We start from the raw sequence: 6,439 nt of genomic DNA, 5'->3' as shown, positions 1-6,439 counted from the left end.
TGCAATGTCCAAAAGATCAACTGTGGGAAGAAAGGAACCTATTGGGAACTGGGGTTCTCTCTCTGCTACCTAAAAATAGCCAGAATGGCAGTTATCACTGAAAACTGGCAGGAGGGAAGACCCTATTAGATATATATGTATGTCACCTGAGTAGCCCTAATACCCCATAGGAATGAAAGGCTACTGTTCCAAGGTGCCATGAATGCACTGCCACCCCACGGCCTGTTGGCAGACTAGAGGAACCACCCTTCCCATCTTGCAAAAAAACTCGATCATTCTGCCATAAGAATTTTGCTGAAACTTATTTTGTGCAAGCAGTTAGATAGCCAGATTAAAATGCCTAAGAGTGATCTTGTCAGTGTGATTATACTGATGCCTAGCACATGGTAAATTCAGAATCTGCTTAACATTCTTTGCAGCTAACAGTTTTTACTTCTTTAGTTTCATGATAAGGGCTGTGATTTTGGAACAAGAAGGTGGGCTCTTTATCCCTATTGTTTCCAGGGAGTAACCATGATGTAAAGACATTACAGATATGAAATTCTAAAGGAATTCCTGACAATGTCTAATGTAAGCTACTTTAAAATTAAAGTACCAGGAAGCTTGTGCCATTCAGAATGTAATGAGAAAAGTAAACATTGGCTAGACTCCATCCTTTCTCTGTTTGCAGTAGAAAGATTTTTATTGTGAGTAAATATCAAATTAACACTTGTATATGACAGCAAGGGGAGTTTGAAGCAATTGACTGGGACATAGTAAGCAGCCATGTATAATTACCTACTCACATATATTTGAATCCATTGTAGAAGATTCATGTTTAAAAAACAACTTTGGCTCTAAGCTGCAACTTCAAACATCACACTATTACTTTCCAGGATGGAATATTCTGGGATGGAAATTTGTGTGTGCGTGCATCTGGGCTGGAGATGTCTCAGCACTGGAAAGAGCACTTTCCTGGGGATGGAATGAATATATTCAGTTCTCACTTCCAAGGCTGTTTAGGAGGACTTTCATGTATGACCAGCTGAAAAAGATGGAACATGATACCTTCAGCAGAAGACAGTTATGTGGAGCACTGGCTAAGCATTCATCTTGTGGGCCTTCTTCATTTTGTTTTTAAACTAAGGCAGAGTTCCAGATTCTGATTACATTTATTTTATCTTTCCTGAAAATTCATTTTTCCACTGTCCAGAGTGAGATCATAGTAATATGACCCAGTGCTTACCTCCCCAAATGTACTAGGCATGTCACTAACAGCAAGGAATAGGGTTGCTTCCAAAAAAGCCTGAAATAAAAAAAAAGAAGTGTAAGCTAAAATCTGGTATCTCCTGCCTTGCCTTCATTACAGTTATATTAAGGTACACTACGTGCATATGTTAAATTTACTGACAAATGATTGTGAATGATTTTGACACCATTTGTACGTATACTGGCCCCTTGCTGTATGTAGGTCACTGCCGCAGGCGTGGTGGGCCTGGGAAGTTCCAGAACCTCTGAACTATTGGCCTGTGGTGTGAATGCACATGCACGATCGAGGAGGAAGTGCGAGAATGCAGCAGCGAGCATGTGCGAGTGAGGTGCCAATCACCTGTGGCTTCTGAAACCTGTTGTGGGGGGGTGTATAAATGGAGAGAGTGTGAGGGGCGCAGGGGGGAGTTTGGTCTGTGGGTTGTCAGGTGCGGATTGTAGGTTCTGAGTTTTGGATGGTGGTGTGAGCCTTATTCTGTGGATTTGTGGAACTTGTGAATCAGGTGCATCTGGAGATTGAGGAACAGCCGAGCTGTGTGACTCCCTCAGTTTTCATTGCCTCAAATAGAGAGCTGAAGTCAGTTGGCTCCCGAGAACCAGTCCTGATCAGTGTGAGCAGCTGCCAGTTTCTATGTGCATATCACCCAACCCCTGGGTGCAGTATTGTGACTAGATAAGACCTTAAACCCTCCATCTGTATATATTTGTACATAGTGGTTTTAGTTCTAGTGTGCCGTTAGTTGTTAGTTGTGTATTATGTCAATAAACTGTGTATTAATTTCAGTTGTATTCAAATTTCAATGTTTAATTTATGCAAATTTGCTAATTGGCTTGAGGCAGTGCAGTGACAGATCTGCAAATACTTCAAGTGTGACAATTGTGCCCATCCCTTAATTTGGAGCTCTGGGACCTAATCAAGCTAATTAGTGTTTCTGATGGGCTCTCAAAGTCTCCATCCAACAACAGGAGGGTAGTTGGGAAGTGGGTCCATCCCACTTTCCACATGGAAAAAAATATTCTGATACCCTCAGTTTGAGTATAACCTTCCTTCTTGAAGAGCCCTAGTGAAATCAACTGGACTGATATATACTCACACTGCCTTCCTGGTGGACAGGAGAAGGGCAAAGACTAATACCCCAAGGTTGCAGATGTTGACTGAGGTGGGCTAATGATCCTGCTGGGACTTAAACCTGGAGGTTTCTGGCTAGAGAGTCTTGCCTCTCCACTCAGAGTCAGATAGATCACCATATTTGAGGCCAGGAAGCAATTTTACCCTATGGTCAGACTGACATAGACTGTGGGAGTTTTTGCCTTTCTCTGTAGTGAGCGATGTGGTCCTCTTCCTGGGAAGCATATTTTAACCTTTGCAGCAACAGGATGTTGGCCACCAGGGTCCCCCTACTTTACCAGTGGCAAATTAGGGTAAGTCTTGTGCTACGTCTAGGGTTGACAGCCTGGTATTGCTAGGAGACTAGACAATGGATTTTCATAAGATGGTTTGGAGATAGATGATCCTACCTCTGGCAGGATCATACATCTGACTTTTAAAGGCCCCTTCCAGCCCTACTTCTCTATGACTCATTCAGAGATTGCTGCTGATGGTATTTATATTGAACAAATTAAGTTCCCTATTCTCTTTCCACCATTCATTTCTTATGTTTTTATACTCCCCCTTTCCCTCCCCTCCCCTCTCCTGGCATTCATTTCCTTTCCTTCCACATAACAGAGTATTTAACTTGGAGGGTAAATAAATACCCTCCAAGGGTATTCAAAGGCTTCAAATACCCTCCAAGCTGATTCAAAGGCTTCCTGAAATCAATGAATGTTCTTCTATTGATTTCAATGGGGTTTGTATCCTCCGTGCCCTATCATTATACAGTCTTCAAGGCTGTGGCTAGATCAGTTTGTGACCAGATTTTTTTTTTTTGGATCACCATGAAATGTGGGGTTTCCTATATCTTTTCTAGTCATTGGCTTGTTCTCAGAATGTATTCTCCTATTCATGTAAAACTTCAGTAGAAGTTTTGTCTGATTATTAAAAATGCTGTTTTGCGCTTGCTTTCTGGACTGGTACACTACAGAATTATGATTTCCCCATAATTTAAAGGGAACCATGATATATAAAGAACTCTTCTACCTAATACTTCTGAAATTAGTTGTGAGCTTGCTGAATTTTGAGTTACACATGGGGATAAATGTCTCATAAGTGATGGATGGAAGACGGAGTCTGGAATTCAATCTGTGTATGAAATAACAATTGTAGTTAGTAATTATGTTGATACATACCATAAGATTGATAATGCTTGCAAAAATATGGATCCAGAATATTAACTAACCATACAAGAGATGAATTTATTAGTGAAAAAATGGTTAGAATTAAAGAGCAACAGATACTTCTTAGAAAATTTAAGAAAAGGTTTCATACAGAACCCTTTTCTGCCTCTTCTGTATATTTAATTTTCAGGAATAGGTTGCTTCCCCATGTTATTACCAGGATACTTCCATTAAAATGTGGCATATGTTTCTTCAGTTCTTCCTCCTCATCCCTCATCTGAAGCCTCATTTCCTGGAGATGGCTATTATGCTACAGAGAAAAGATGTTAGCTTTGACTGAGAAAGACTAGGAGGAGCAGAAAGAACACTTAAAAAGAAATATCCTGTTTTCATGAACATCTGCTGACCCATAGCAATCCAAAAGGTAGGAAAATGAAGGAAATTATGACAGAGGCAGAGTGAATTCTGAATGAAAAATAAAGGACAACTTTTCTCTGAGATAGCAGTATCTTCAAAGAGATTACTGGGAACCGGCAGAGCCCATGTAAAACAATCCACCTGAAACTTCTACAACAGAATAGGGAAGAGAACACTCCAACACCCACTTAAAACAGATGTAGGTATATTGTTGTCATAAACATGTTACAGCACATGTGAACTTGTGATGTTAGAAGATATAGAATTAACTCAGTTTTCCTGATAGTTAAATCTCCCAATAAAAATGTTGCCTAGAGCTTATTTGAATAGATCTGAAAGTCAGAAACTGGACTCTCAGGTTGGATACAAGCTTCAAGGTGCGAAGTTCCTTTGCTCTGTGATATAAAGGAGAATACACAAGAATTAAAATGGTTTGAACTCCTTCAAAATGAAGGAGTACAATACAGTACAGTGTAGCTCCTTCAAAATGAAGTACAGCTTCTTCCCACCCGTCATAGATGATCAGCACTCCACTGTTCTCATGGTGACTTAGGTTAATGTGTTTAAGCAAAAGTGCTTTCCTCATTCTTGTTCTGTATTATAGGATGTGCCTCTAAAAGAGTGTTTGAATCCAGAGAAAAAATATTTATTTCAGAGTACCTTTTAAGGCAAGAAATTATTTAAATCTCCCAAGTGGTATTCCTGGACACTAGAAAATTATTTTCCAGTATATAACTATATGGCCAGCCTGCCCCAGATGTGATGTTATGCTGTACAACATTATAAAGTTCCAGAATACATTAATTCCTTGAGACCCTGTTTTCACATCTTTCAAAACAATGAAAATAAAGCGTGCTAAAATATTACTTTCATGGGGAGTTAAGCCGTCAAGAGAGCAATTAAAAAAATTAAATATAGGCTTTTGCAAAATTAAAAAAAAAAATCTTTCTAACTTTGGAAAATCGCCACCAAATACTATGGTCTTTTGAGCAACAATCCATTGGTTCCAGTAGCTTTCAGAAGTTTCACAGTACAAATACAAGTGTTAATACCAATTTACAAATGCGACAGTCTGTAAGAATAACACTTTCTACTGTTGAAGCATATTCTTCACAGCCGTATGCCAAGCAAGCTGACCTAGATTTCTAATAAAATAAAATCTGAAAAGATTTAACTTGTTGAAACTAATGTTGTACATTGTCTCCCTATGACAATAATTTAGGGAAGCCAAGTGGAAAAAAATTAACTTTAATTTGCCTACTGAACTTTAGTTGGCTTGCTCAAAAAAATTACCATTACACCTTCTACACTATACTTGATTTGGTGAAACATGAAGGTTGCAACATATGTATGAATAATATATAAAGTTTATATAAATAATAGAGGTAGAAACTGGCTTTATTGAAGTCAATGGAAATTTTGCCAGGGGTCAGGATTTCACCTCTATTGAATCTAAGTATAAAGACTTGCACCAAATTCCTTCCTTCACCATAAAATGGGCATCTCCCTTTCACGTTGTTTCTTTCTTTTTTGTCACTGTGAGATGCAGTTTATATTCTTCTAGCATTAAGAACATATGTGTTTGAAACACAGGCCTTGTTACTAGCTCAAATTAACTAAAGTTGGCACTAACTGACTAAATCAGAGGGATGACATGATTGGATATGTTAATGAAAGGTGATAAGAGGGGACCAACTAGGCAGTGCCCAATTGCAGAGCCCTTGGAATTTCTGGAGTTGATGGACAGAGCAAATTAGGAGTCCAGGACGTGCCCAAATTAAGACACTGGTAAAATATCAAATTAAGATGTTTGCATTAGGGCTGTGGGAAGTTTCAGGTGCTGATTCAATTCGGAGGAGATTTGGCTCGATTTGGCAGCCGAATCTCTGAATCTGAATCAAATCAGGAAACGAATTAAAACGTCTGAATCAATTTGAAGCTCTTTGAATCAATTTGGAAAAGATTCGGAGAGCTTTGGAGATTCAGGCAGTCCCCACTCGCTACCACAGAGAGCTGGACCCAGATTACATGCTGGCAAGTAGGAGGCGGGGGGGACCCCTGCCAGGTCCCATCCCCTGCCTGCTCCCCCAGCCCCGTTCAGTGCCCCCTGACCCCTGCCCCCTTTCCCAGTGTCCCCCCCCCGCATGGCTGCCCCACCCAGTCCCAGCTCCCAGCTCTTTAAAAAAAAAGCCCCACTCACCAGCTGCTGCCAGGAAGGGGGCAGTGGAAGTCGAGCCTTTTTCTTTTGTATTCAAAAAGCCGGGAGCTGGGGCTGGGCAGGGCAGCCATGGGGAGGCTGGGTGAGTGGGCAGGGGTTGGGTGGTACTTGAGGGAGCTGGGGGAGCCCCCCATGTGGCATGCAGCAGTGGGAGGCAGTGGGGATCACCCTCCCCCCGCCCCCCAGTCCTGCATGGCAATGTAAGGAGTGACCTAGAAACCACTACTCAGAGACGAAGCAAAAGAGAATGTTATGAGACGAATGCCCATCTGTGATGCTAAG

General features: G+C 40.9%; 1 long non-coding RNA gene across 1 annotated transcript in view; it reads right to left on the bottom strand.

Moving 5' to 3' along the window:
* Positions 1-668: 668 nt before the first annotated feature.
* LOC102386372 overlaps positions 669-6,439 on the bottom strand; it is a 20,206-nt gene continuing 14,435 nt past the window's right edge. The window contains exons 2-3 of the long non-coding RNA XR_324976.2: positions 1,226-1,285; positions 669-1,024 (exon numbers count right to left, since the gene is read on the bottom strand). This is a non-coding gene — a long non-coding RNA (uncharacterized LOC102386372). The remainder of the gene's footprint in view (positions 1,025-1,225; positions 1,286-6,439) is intronic.

This window comes from Alligator sinensis, unplaced genomic scaffold, assembly GCF_000455745.1.
Source record: "Alligator sinensis unplaced genomic scaffold, ASM45574v1 scaffold836_1, whole genome shotgun sequence".
Lineage (NCBI taxonomy): Eukaryota > Metazoa > Chordata > Crocodylia > Alligatoridae > Alligator > Alligator sinensis.
The sequence above is the reverse complement of the archived record's forward strand: the minus strand, read 5'-3'. Positions and strand labels throughout refer to the sequence as shown.